Source organism: Anser brachyrhynchus (genome assembly GCF_964034855.1).
Source record: "Anser brachyrhynchus genome assembly, chromosome: 14".
NCBI classification, from domain to species: Eukaryota; Metazoa; Chordata; class Aves; order Anseriformes; family Anatidae; genus Anser; species Anser brachyrhynchus.
In genome coordinates, this window is record NC_137709.1 from 14,877,505 (window position 1) to 14,889,439 (window position 11,935).

At 40.9% G+C, this 11,935-nt stretch overlaps 1 long non-coding RNA gene across 4 annotated transcripts in view; it reads right to left on the reverse strand.

The window, feature by feature from the left end:
* LOC308177462 overlaps positions 1-8,698 on the reverse strand; it is a 19,410-nt gene extending 10,712 nt beyond the window's left edge. For 2 of the 4 annotated variants that reach the window (XR_013939127.1, XR_013939130.1), the window contains exons 1-3: positions 7,809-7,879; positions 7,542-7,621; positions 5,868-6,024 (exon numbers count right to left, since the gene is read on the reverse strand). This is a non-coding gene — a long non-coding RNA (uncharacterized lncRNA). Of the gene's footprint in view, positions 1-5,867; positions 6,025-7,541; positions 7,622-7,808 lie in introns of all 4 variants that reach the window. The other 2 variants (XR_013939128.1, XR_013939129.1) reach the window with 2 other exon arrangements.
* Between the last annotated feature and the right edge of the window lie 3,237 nt (positions 8,699-11,935).

Genomic DNA, 11,935 nt, shown 5'->3' on the forward strand with positions numbered 1-11,935 from the left:
TGGTGACAGGACGAGGGGGAACGGGCTAAAGTTGTGCCAGGGGAGGTTTAGGTTGGATATTAGGAAGAACTTCTTTACTGAAAGGGTTGTTAGGCATTGGAATAGGCTGCCCAGGCAAGGGGTTGAGTCACCATCCCTGGAGGTCTTTAAAAGACATTTAGATGTAGAGCTCAGTGATACGGTTTAGTGGAGGACTTGGTAGTGGTAGGCCAGAGGTTGGACTAGATGATCTTGGAGGTCTCTTCCAACCTAGATGATTCTGTGATTCCTTGAGTGACCAAGTGTTTCAGAGTGAGGAAACTCAGCAGAAGCTGAAGAAATCAAGACCTGGCAGGATCAGTCCTGGAAATTCCATCCTTCCATGATGAGGACATAGAAACCATTTCACAGATCAGAGGCTCAACACATTTGTCTGATTTCATCCAAGATCTGCAACAGTCCCTAGAAACTGTTTAAGCTGCTGTTCTTATCACTGGAGTGCCCAGCTTCCTGCTGCAGTAAGTCTTCACACATTTTTGGAATAAGCCTATGGCAGGCTTGAACAACAGACACTAATATGAGAAAACAATGATCTCACTGCAAACCTGAGATCACCATTAAAGTACTTGTTTCTTTAAAAACAACCCAATGTTTGCATTAAGAAAATGAGCAGGAAATGAAGCTTATAATTGCATACAGTTTGTGACTATTGTGTATACATCCATGTTTATAGAACTGTACTTTGTTGTAATAGTTACTAAAAAGTATTTACTAGTGCAGGAGTGAGGGAAGTAGAGCTAGGCACAAGTCCTGTATGAAAACAAACGTGCTGTTTGCAACAGCAAGCATATGAATAGATAAAAAGCAAATGCTGGACCAAGTACAAAGCATAGACTGCAGCAACTCACTGCCTCTAGCTATCATATCAAATTCTTCTAAAAACCCTGAAGAAAATAGGGAAGGATCATAGAGTGAGCAAAGACTATTCTTCACTGCAGTACATAATGAACGTAGAGAGGTTTCATCTAGGACCCAGATAACAGCTAGCACGTATTACGGATCTTCAGCAATTTTCGGCCTGCGGTAATTACAGCTTCAGTGCTCACCAGTTCCTTACAGAACTTACTAACAGCAGCATTCCAGTTCTGTGATGCAAACCATCCATATGGCAGTCCATACTAAGCCTTCCAAACCTGTCTCAAAAATGAGCATGGCAGCACAGCTGAGGCAGCACAGACAGGGAAAAAGCTCCCAGAGGTAACTGTCCTTTCTGCTCATTACTTGATGCTCCCATTAGCTCACCTCCCAGCACAATCCACGACCTGTTCCCAGTGAAGTTATAACCAGTCAATGCAACATCCGCAACCACTGAGGCTTAAAAACATTCAGAAGTCCCAACTTGTAGACATCTTTAAGAATCCCGTGCCTGCAACCACTGATCACCCCAGAACATAAGAATTCCTAGAAACTAAGGAATCTGGCACCTCCCTGAGATTTTAGGACCAAATCCCTCTACACATTTCATGCAGAACAAGAATGCCACTTGTCTCACAAGGAACACATTAAGATGAGTAAATACAGGTAATTCATAAAGAAGCGTGATCTCCAAAAATAGAGAAGACAAAACATTAGCATTACCTTTTTCTTCTGAATATTTAAAGCATAGGTTCCAGTAGCAGCAAAGTAGTGCCTAGAACTCAGATAAGCCCTCTTTGCAAAGGTAGCTGCTTTTCAAAATAGAGTAAACTAGCTTATTTGACTACACTTCCAAGGAGACTTAACCTTTACACAGAACAACTGGATGATTAACAGCATTATTATGCTTGTTGCAAAAGTGACCATGTGTTATGCTAATAAGAAAAACGTTCAGCAGCATGAAAATAACCTCCCTCCTGAGATTATTCCATTAAAGTTTAATGCTTGCTGTATGCCTTCTTTTGAATACAGATCATTTGTTTGCAACACGAGCTGTCTCCGAATCATCTGTTTTTCCCCTTTAACGTCAAGGCCTCACTAACACCACACTCCATCCTCATTATCAGGCTTACTGCATTAGGCTGCTGTTCACAAGCTTTCAACAGTGGGAAACCTAATTCAATTTCTTAGCATCTTTTCAGGATAGTTCTTTTGTGAGGGGTGAAGTTAAATTTAGATTAACTGTTTGTCATTTGCAGCTTTTTAGACACAGCTCATCAGATGATTTTGAACCTATAAAACAGGTCCAAAATACATCTGAAGTGGGCCTATCCTACTGCATTTGGCCTAACGGAGGCTACTGGCTCAGAACCACCTAAGTTGACATTGAATTCATATCCACTCAAAGCAAGCTCTCCTTTGTAGATCCTAGCAAAGTGTAAAACACAAGAATAGGAGTTAGAGGAAGAGAAAGGTTCTCTCTTAAGCAAAAGAAAATCATGGCTATGCAAAGCTGGCTTTGAGTCATTTTAATATTCTCCAACTGTACTAGTTGCTCTGGGCACACCAGTATCTTCACACAAAGTGAAACAGCCAGACTGCTGTTACTTGTGCCGTCATAAGTCAGGCACCAGAGGGGGCTAAAAGGATGCACAGCAACCGTACAAGGAATCCTTCCTACTAAAGGATAAGCAAAAGGACTTTCTGACTTAATATGCTTTGGACAATATCACAGTGCAGGAAATAACAGGCTTAACTAAGTAACACCTCTGCATCACAGAACAACTTCTGAGCTGATGTAAAGAAAAAAATTGTTCAGATTTATGCCAAGGGATGACTAATTTTGGAAGACATTCAACAAAAACAGAGAAAGTAACCTCACTTCTCTTACTGTTGTACCTAATATTAGTTTACTTTAATAATAAGTATGAGGGAAGGCCCAGAAAGCTGTGAAGCAGTGCAGAACTACATGCCAGAATCAAGCAAATACCAGATGTCACTGTTCTGTGTTCTCATCCCTTCTTTACTCCTGTATACATTTGATGTTCAGGTGTTTTTTTTTCTTTTCTTTCTTTTAACTTTGACTCCACAAGCACTGGGATGTGTCTAGTCTCTCACAGAAGAGTTCAACATACATTAGAACGACAATTTCAAAACAAAATCAAAATTCCCATAAGGAATAACGTTACCAGATGAAATTTCTTGCTAGTTGCAGGTAAAAACAGTTTATGTTGTGCGTTGCTGCAGCACAGTAGAACTAGTGACTCTGTACTAAAGCTATTTAGCTCTGTGATAGAGCGATACACATTAATTTGGGCACAAAGCCACAATAAGGCATCTATTTCTGCCTAGCATGGATGTATTTGACTATAGTACTTATTTATTCCCTGAGAGAATGATGCTTTGCAGTCAATGCACAGGACTGGTACTCAGACTACATGGATTAACGGTTCTGCCCTGCTATATACTGTGTGACCTTGGTGATACTCTGTGTTATACAGGCTCTTATGCCATGCTCATCCCTCTAGCATCCAAGTATCTTCCAGCTCATCCACATCTGCACGTTTCCATCAGCAAAGTGGAAAGGTCAAAGGAATAGATCTTGCACTCATACAGAAAGGTAGGATGATGTGGTGGTTTCACCCTGCTGGGCAGCTAAACTCCACCACAACCGCTCTCTCACTCTTCCTACGCAAAGGAAGAGGGGGGAGAAAATATGATGGAAAAGGGCTAAAGGGCTGAGATAAGGACAGGGAGATCCCTCACCAATTACCGTCATGGGCAAAACGGACTCAACATGGGGAGATTAATATAACCTATTACCCATTACAAACAGACTAGAGCAGTGAGAAACTAAACAGAAGCTAAAAACACCTTCCTCCAATTCACCCTTTTCTACCTCCTCCCCTCAAGCAGCACAGGGGAGAAGAGGCTGCACTCAGTCCATAACACTGCATCCCTGCTGCTCCTTCACGGTCACTGCTTCCCCTGCTCCAGTATGGGGTCCCTCCCACACTGATCCTATGTGGGCTTCCCGCAGGACACAGCTCTTCAGGAACTGCTCCCATATGGGTCCATACCACAGGGTCCATCCTTCAGGAGCACATGGGTCCCCCCACAGGTGACAGCTCCCACCAAATCACTTACCCCACCACAGCCTCCTCCACAGGCTGCACCATGGAAATCTGCTCTGCTCCTCTGTGGTACCCCACAGGCTGCAGGGGAACTTCTGCTCCAGTGCATGGAGCACCTCCTGCCTTCCTTCTGCACTGACCTTCAGGGCTGCAGGGCTGGTTCTCCCCCCGCCTCTCCCAGCTGCTGTTGCACAGCAGTTCTCTCTTTCTTAAATATGCTCCCAGAGGCACAGCCAGCATTACTCACTGGCTCAGCCCCAGGCAGTGGCAGGTCCCTTTTGCAGCCAGCTGGAATTGGCTCTTCTCTAACATGGGGCAGTTTCTGGACTCGCCTCACGAAACCACCCCTGCAGCCACTACCAAAACTTAGCCACGTACACATCATACAGATGATAGCCAGTCATTTCCTGAACATTAAATTTTGATGAAGTTTTGTCCCCTCATTTGTGAAGTGTAAAGCCTTATTTCTCTTCTCACCCTACTTACTCATACATATTACAAGGACTATAAAAGGATTTAGCATTATGTGCTTAGTGTCACCACACTTGGCACTAGGCAGCTCTGTGAGGAATGCAAATTTATGACATCCCAGCCAGCCCAAGCACAACAGTGCTTCATATGAATGCAAGGTACTTCAGTAAAAATGTAAACATGGCTAAAGCAGGCTGAAACACTTATATATTAGGTAGTGGCTTTTGTAGATCTTTGGATCCTGAGAAGTTTCTATTACTCTTGAACAATCTTTCCACAAGTTACATGGAGGTAAGAACCATACCTTTAGGAAGTAGTTGCTACAATAACACCCATATCTCAGTAGCAGCAAAACAGCACTGTCAGAAAAAGTTGTAATGAAGATTCAAATGCTTACTGTGGTCTAGGTGGAAATAGGCACAATTTTCTTTGCTGCTGCAGTTTAGACATGTGGCCTACTCACACACACAGTTTGGAGGGGCAAAGTATAATGAAGAACATCAGTTAGACTGACATTTACATTCCCCATGCAAGATTCCCCATCACCTGATCTCTGACCAGTAGCTTATTCAGTAAATTAGCTTTCTTGTTACAAACACCAGAGAATGAGACTTACTGCTTTTCAGAAAAAAATCTTTAGAAATAATTAAGTTATGAAATGCTATACTACATATGCCTTTTTTCCAAGGGTTTGGTTTGGAAAATGGTGATATGCCTGGTTGGGAGAGGGCATACAATCATTCTGTCAAAAAATCTGTGTTCAGACCTGATCTAAATTCATGAATAATTCTGTTACAATAAACACTGGGAAATAGAAATACCACAGCTCATGACACATATATAACTAACTCTGCCTCAGAAAGCACTGTGCTCTAAAGCATGATTTGAATTCTTTCCCAGCCCAACCCACGGTTTTAGCTTGCCTACTATTATTTCATAAATAAAAATATTTACCTTAAAACACATTGTAACCATGGTAAAATTGCTCCCATAGCTGAAATTACAGGATTAACAGCTACCAGTTGGGCTTTCTTTCTGGAAAAATCACAGGTATCATCTCATTGTAAGCAATACCTTCTCCCAGAGCCTGAACCCATTTGAAATATTACAAAATTGCCTTGCATCTCATCCAACAAGTACTGCAGTAAAATGAATGCCTATAATCAACTTTTTTCCCCTTCCCCTCCAGCCTTCCCTTTCTAGATTCCCACCTGGGACTGACACGCACCACCTGAGAAAACAGTTAATGCTCATTTTTCTTTCTGCTCATGATTCTGCAGACATTTGTCTCAGAATTGCTTTGATTTTCTTATCCTTGCAACCTGTGACTCCAACTACACTTTTAAATTTTTTATGTTTTTATATTACCTTTAAGAAGCTTGCATGTAAAGTTTCACAGAGTGTTTTCTAAATCAAGTATTCCCAATGTTATCAAGGTTCCAACAAATTGCATTTTTCTGGACTTCACCCAACCTTCTGCTTTGCACATGACTTTAGGCTGGACCATCTCATCCCACAGTAGATCCTAGGGGCAGACAAGAGGAGCCTTTTATGCCCCCATTTTTATTTAAGCCCAAAGCTTAAATAACTAGAGAGCACTGATTTTTATTAATATATAATTAATACATACTTTTCTCCAAAGCAAATACAATTGTACATGAAGTTTCATCAAAAAAGATGTAGTATTGATACAGCTACAATTGGTGATGAGCACCCAACAGGAACCTAAGGTCCCTTTGTACAAATTGCTTTTCTGGTTAACCCATCCAGCCACTAACACAGGCAGCCAAAGCTCATTCGGGAGCTACATTGTCCACGAGATTCTCAACATCATGCAAAAGCAGGCAGCAACTGGCTGTTATTTATTTGAGCAGTACAGTCACATAGCTTAACAAGTTGTTTACATGGGATACATGCCAGGGAAGTTATCCCCTCTTTCCTCCTATTTATAGATACATATCTCCACATAAATAGTAACAATTTTATTTTAGAAATGACATCTGAGCCAAGTAAATTCAAGATTCCAATCCAGACCACCTCCAGGAGGCTTAGCACAATGTTCCTCTCCTTACAGAACTTGATGGTGATCAATAGCAATTATTTTTTTTCAGCAAATAACTCAGAATATATTAAAGCACAAAAGCAAGTCTGGTGCTGTGGAAGTACACAACAATGGGGAAAAAAAATCTCTATATTAGCTACATAGAAAGGCAGAGAGGGCCCCAAATGTGGTCCAAGTTACACTTAACAGGACATCAGCAGTTCAGAAGTTTTACTTATGTTTTAGGAACAGTTTTAGATTTACCCTTGGAGTCCCACTGCCATCATGCCCCTGCACACACTTAACTGTGTAAGATGCACAGTTCAGCTTTGTTGTTGCTCTCCTATATGGTTTTTATGCATTTTGCACTGCAAGGAACCAAATTCATATAGTTTCTTAGCTATCTTCCCTCTATCTTCCCACTCTATCTTAACTCCAAAGGAATTCATCGCCACAGCATTAAATTTTCTTCTGGAAATAGTCCAGCAGAGGGCCACAAAGATGATACGTGGCCTGGAGCATCTCCCCTATGAGGAAAGGCTGAGAGACCTGGGTCTGTTCAGCCTGGAGAAAAGAAGACTGAGAGGGGATTTTATCAATGTTTACAAATATCTTAAGTGTGGCAGACAGTGGGATTTGTCCAACCTCTTTTCAGTGGTTTGTGGGGACAGGACAAGGGGCAATGGCCACAACATGGAACACAGGAAGTTCCACACCAACATGTGAAAGAACTTCACAGTGAGGGTGACGAAGCACTAGAACAGGCTGCCCAGGGAGGTTGTGGAGTCTCCTTCTCTGGAGATATTTAAGGTCTGTCTGGATGCCTACCTGGGTAACCTGATCTAGGGAACCTGCTTTGGCAGGGGTGTTGGACCCGATGATCTCTTAAGTTCCCTTCCAACCCCTACAATTCTGTGATTGTGTGAAATCAGAGCAAATTCTGAGGAAGACCAAGCACCCAGTAGTCCCACATACAGTTAAAACAGCATCAGGGAACTTACCCTCAAGCTCATCCTCCAGAAGCCACCGTTATTGGGAAGAGTCATTACTATTCAAGACCATCCTAAAGTAAAATGGTGACCTAAATAAGAGCACAGAGCACCCTTTCTCTTTAAATGAAAATAAGCAAAGCAATCCCCACATTCATCAACCCCACTTAAGCACTGTATTAAGCCTCTGACTTGGTGCGATACAGAACAGAAAGCACAAATTGAACCTCAAAAAAAAAAAATCTCCTAAAAAGCAAAAGTTACTTTATATAAACAGACCTCTTCACATCCCCTTAGAAGCTTCAGTAACAAATAGCTCAAAGGGCTCCTGAGCTGAGCTTAAATACAGTCCCCAGCCATGGGCAGGGCATGAGTGGAGGCCCCAGGTGAAGCTGGTCAGGGCCATTAGTGCTTGTTACTGCCTGTCAGTGCCCTCAGCACTCTGACACACAGGGAAGTATGATGCAGACAAACATTTTTAAGTGATACCAGGACAGAATTTCTCTAAGTGAGAACCAGTTGAAAAGTAGAGCTAAGCCTTTTGTATAAAGTATACCAGGGAGATTTCTGCTAGCAGAGCAGGTGCTTGCAGTCTCCTGGTATACTCCACTTCCTCATCCAGACACCCTACTTCATAAGCAAGGTCAATTTGTGAGTGATATAATGGTCTGGAAAATCTACGTGCTCATGTATACTATATCATAACAGCAGCTCCCTGTACAGAAAACTGCAAGCACAAGGGGCTTGTTTGCCTTCTCTATAACTTTTGTGCTAGTGGACAGTCTGAATACAGTAGCATGGAGTGAAAGCAGAAGACAGTCAAACCTATATTATATAACCAGTAAGAAGGGCTTAGGATGAAGAGCTGCTACCACTGAAGGCAAAACAGCTTCTTGTGTCTGAACTCCTGCAAGCCAAGAGCACGTAGGCCAGAAATAAATATGAGACTTTTGGAATCATGAGAACTTAATCACGGTCCATTTTGGTGAGCAGAATACCCAGTAGGATGGTAATATGGACACTAAGAAAGCAAATCTGTTCACATAATCTAAGATCAGTGACAAATTGCCTTTCTATAGCAAACAATAATAATAATAATAATAACAACAAATATATGTATATATTGTATATGTATATATGTATAAAGAGCAGTTCTAATATTTCATAGGATTAGTATCATAGAGCCAGTTCCAGCAGTCATGCAGAATATTCTCTACTGAGTAGAATATTCTCTACTGAACCTGAATAACTTAAAAGTGATATGGGATGAGAAACACACGGGAGCTTGTTGAATAGTTAAAAATAGACAGTTGTATGAAACTTTCAGCACTTACTGTTAAAGTAGCAGACAGTTCAAACACTTTGGTGTCTGCCTTCAGCTCTCTTTCACTTTCACAGATCATATTATTTATAAGTCATTTATGATAAAACTACCTGAAACTAAAGTCTAAATTCTGCAACCTGTTAAACTAACAGTGTTAAACAAAGGTTAACAGTGAAATAGTGAAAAACACCTAAATAAGTGCTCAACTTTCTACTGAAAATAGGATTTTGATTCTGTAATTTTAAGCCCTACACAAGAAATAGAGCATGCCCCATCAGCCAGATGAAGATAGTGAAATGAGATTAACTACACAATTAAAATGAAGAAGTTTTCAATTTTTTTTCTGGATGATACGTTTTACCTATGTTGTGATTTAATGTACAGTTTGAACTGGCATTGCTGCCTAAAGTTTCAGCACAGACAACCCAAAGACCCACACCAAACATTTTTCCTGCTATGCTACCCCTCCTACTCTGTGCAGGCATGAGTTGCATAGCCGTACAGCAAAGCCATATCAGGGAAGAGCTACAGTCTGAAACTAACCATTTAATGACTATTTTTGTTAGATTAGCTGACACAACCGAATCCTTGATCCTGCTTCCACATGAGGTCGCAACAATGCTTATGCCAGCAAAAACAGAAGCAGCACAAATACGGAACCCAGAGGCCTGGGACTGGACCATGTCTTGCAGCTGTAGCACCAGCTAAGCTGTCCTGAAGTGTGTGTGAAAGTTCAGCAGTCATGGGTCTTCCTTCTGAGGTTTAGAGCTTTACTTCAATGTAGCCACAGTTTCAGTGAAGGAAACCCAAATCCCATCCCTACGCTGCTCTGGGCAATGGACAGTCCTGACCCCAGTGACAGTATGTATTTGCCTTGCACCAAAAAGCAGCAAGGTGAGATCTGGAAGAAACATTGCTGTTTCTTTATACTGTATCTGGGATGAGACACATAACTGATCAGGATTGCCCCAAATAATTACTTTTGATCTGTGCTGATTTTCCTTCATAATGAGCCAGAGGATTCTCAAAGGGTTCTTTTTAGAACAGCTTCTAAGTCCATTTGTAGTAACATGTACATGAGTACAGACTAGAATACGTGCAAAATGATTCATCAGAGAAAAAAAAAAATCTCTTATTTTGAACATACCTTATTTTGAATATAAGGTGACACTCAAAAGCTGAAAAGCATGGGGTGTTCAAGAATTCAGCTGTTTGGAAACTCTGAGCCACTCATAGAAACGAATATAAATACTGAAAACGGAAGTAACACTAAAATCAAAATTATACGCAAGACTATATTGGTTAGCAACAGCTCTTTGTTTCTCCTAGGCATCTGTGCCTCCAGACCATGCTGGTCTAGATGCATCTAAACTTCTGGTTCAAAAGCCTTCAGGAAATCTGTAGACGAAGAAATGTTCTAGCATCCATGAAATGGTGTCTTCTCAGCCTTGTAAGGAAAAAATGTGTGCAGCAAAGATCAGAATGATGCACATTTCTTGTGAGTCCCAGCTTATTACTCTGTCTGCTAGGGACACTGCAGGGGTGAAGGAATGTCTGAATAGCCCCATTGCACTGCAGATGTAACCAAGAAGCTGAAATATCATTTTCATCAAAATGGTCTCACAAGTACAATATTTTCTTATCTGGTATGAAATCAACTCTCAGGAAACTTTTAGGATCTACAAAAATGTTCCCATAACAGTCTGAAATAAACACATATCAGCATATCAGCACATGAATCTTTTTTCTTTTTTCAGCATTGCAAAATCACTACTTCAGTGAGCTGCTTAAATATTTATAGGATTTTACATATTCCAGGATTGGAATCCAGTTTTGAGTCTGTGTATGGATGGGATGTTCTGCAATTGCAACATTCACTTCAGATTTTGACTTTGAATTTAACTGCAATTCTTTGCTTCTTAATTGGGTTGTCAAGCCTTTCTTGTGATGGGTACAATGGCCAGAATTCAATACTGAATTGAACTGAGCTGAGCTGAAAGCAGTGGAAACTCTGCATGTTCTGTAAAGTTAGCTTTGTTTAGGGCAAGAAAAAAACTTCTTGTCTGGAGCCAATAATCTCCATTGGTGCCAATAGTTTATCTTATATAAATACCAAATGGGCTGAGTTAATCATCATATATTTAGCTGTTAGAATAATTGGATAAATTGAAATATGTTAAAAAAAAATCTTTGATAAAATAAAATTACTTTTTTATACTGTTCAGTCATCTTTGACAGAAAAGGTTTTTTCAATTTTTAAAAACAAGCATGTAACAAAAAGAAGAGAGAGAAGAGAAAGAGAAAGAAAGAAAGAGAGAGAAAGAGAGAGAGAGAGAGAGAGGGAGAAAGAAAGAAAAAAGAAAGAAAAAGAAAGGAAGGAAGGAAGGAAGGAAGGAAGGAAGGAAGGAAGGAAGGAAGGAAGGAAGGAAGGAAGGAAGGAAGGAAGGAAGAAAGAAGAAGGAAAGGAAAGGAAGAAGGATGGAAGTCTCCTACACAAGTGCTGAATGTGAACACCTCGGGCTTCGGCGCCACCTAAGGCTAACCCCTGGATGCTGATTTCCAGTCCCAGACAATGTGATCACCTTGTCATGGTTTGTACAGGTCTCTTCCATTGCATTTGCACTACTGCTGGAAGCTCTTTTCAAAGCCATAAACTAAAAAAAAAAAAATAAAAAAAAAATCAATTGCGTAAGCCCAGTAGTAGGCAAAACTATCATCCTGTAAGGCATACCTTAGTCCTGAACTGTTTTTTTTTTTTTTTTCTGCACCATTCTGAGTAGCTTCTGAGGTGGACACTTTTCATTTGCCACTCCACTGGTGGCCGCTGCAACATCTTCTGTACACTGCTGCTCATGTCACAGCACCTTCCACTTTGCTTCAGCTCTTCAGGGGGATGCCAGGGCATGTGGGCAAATAACTCCAATGTCAGTGTCAAAGCTGCATTTTCAATTAGAAAACCTGTTTGTTTGCTGGTACAGATCTGTACCCAAAAGACACATTGTTAAACTCATTTCCAGTTATTCTTTTGACCCACTTAGTTTTCTTCTGAGTCTGAGCACAGCTGGCGTTGTTGGGCAGTTTA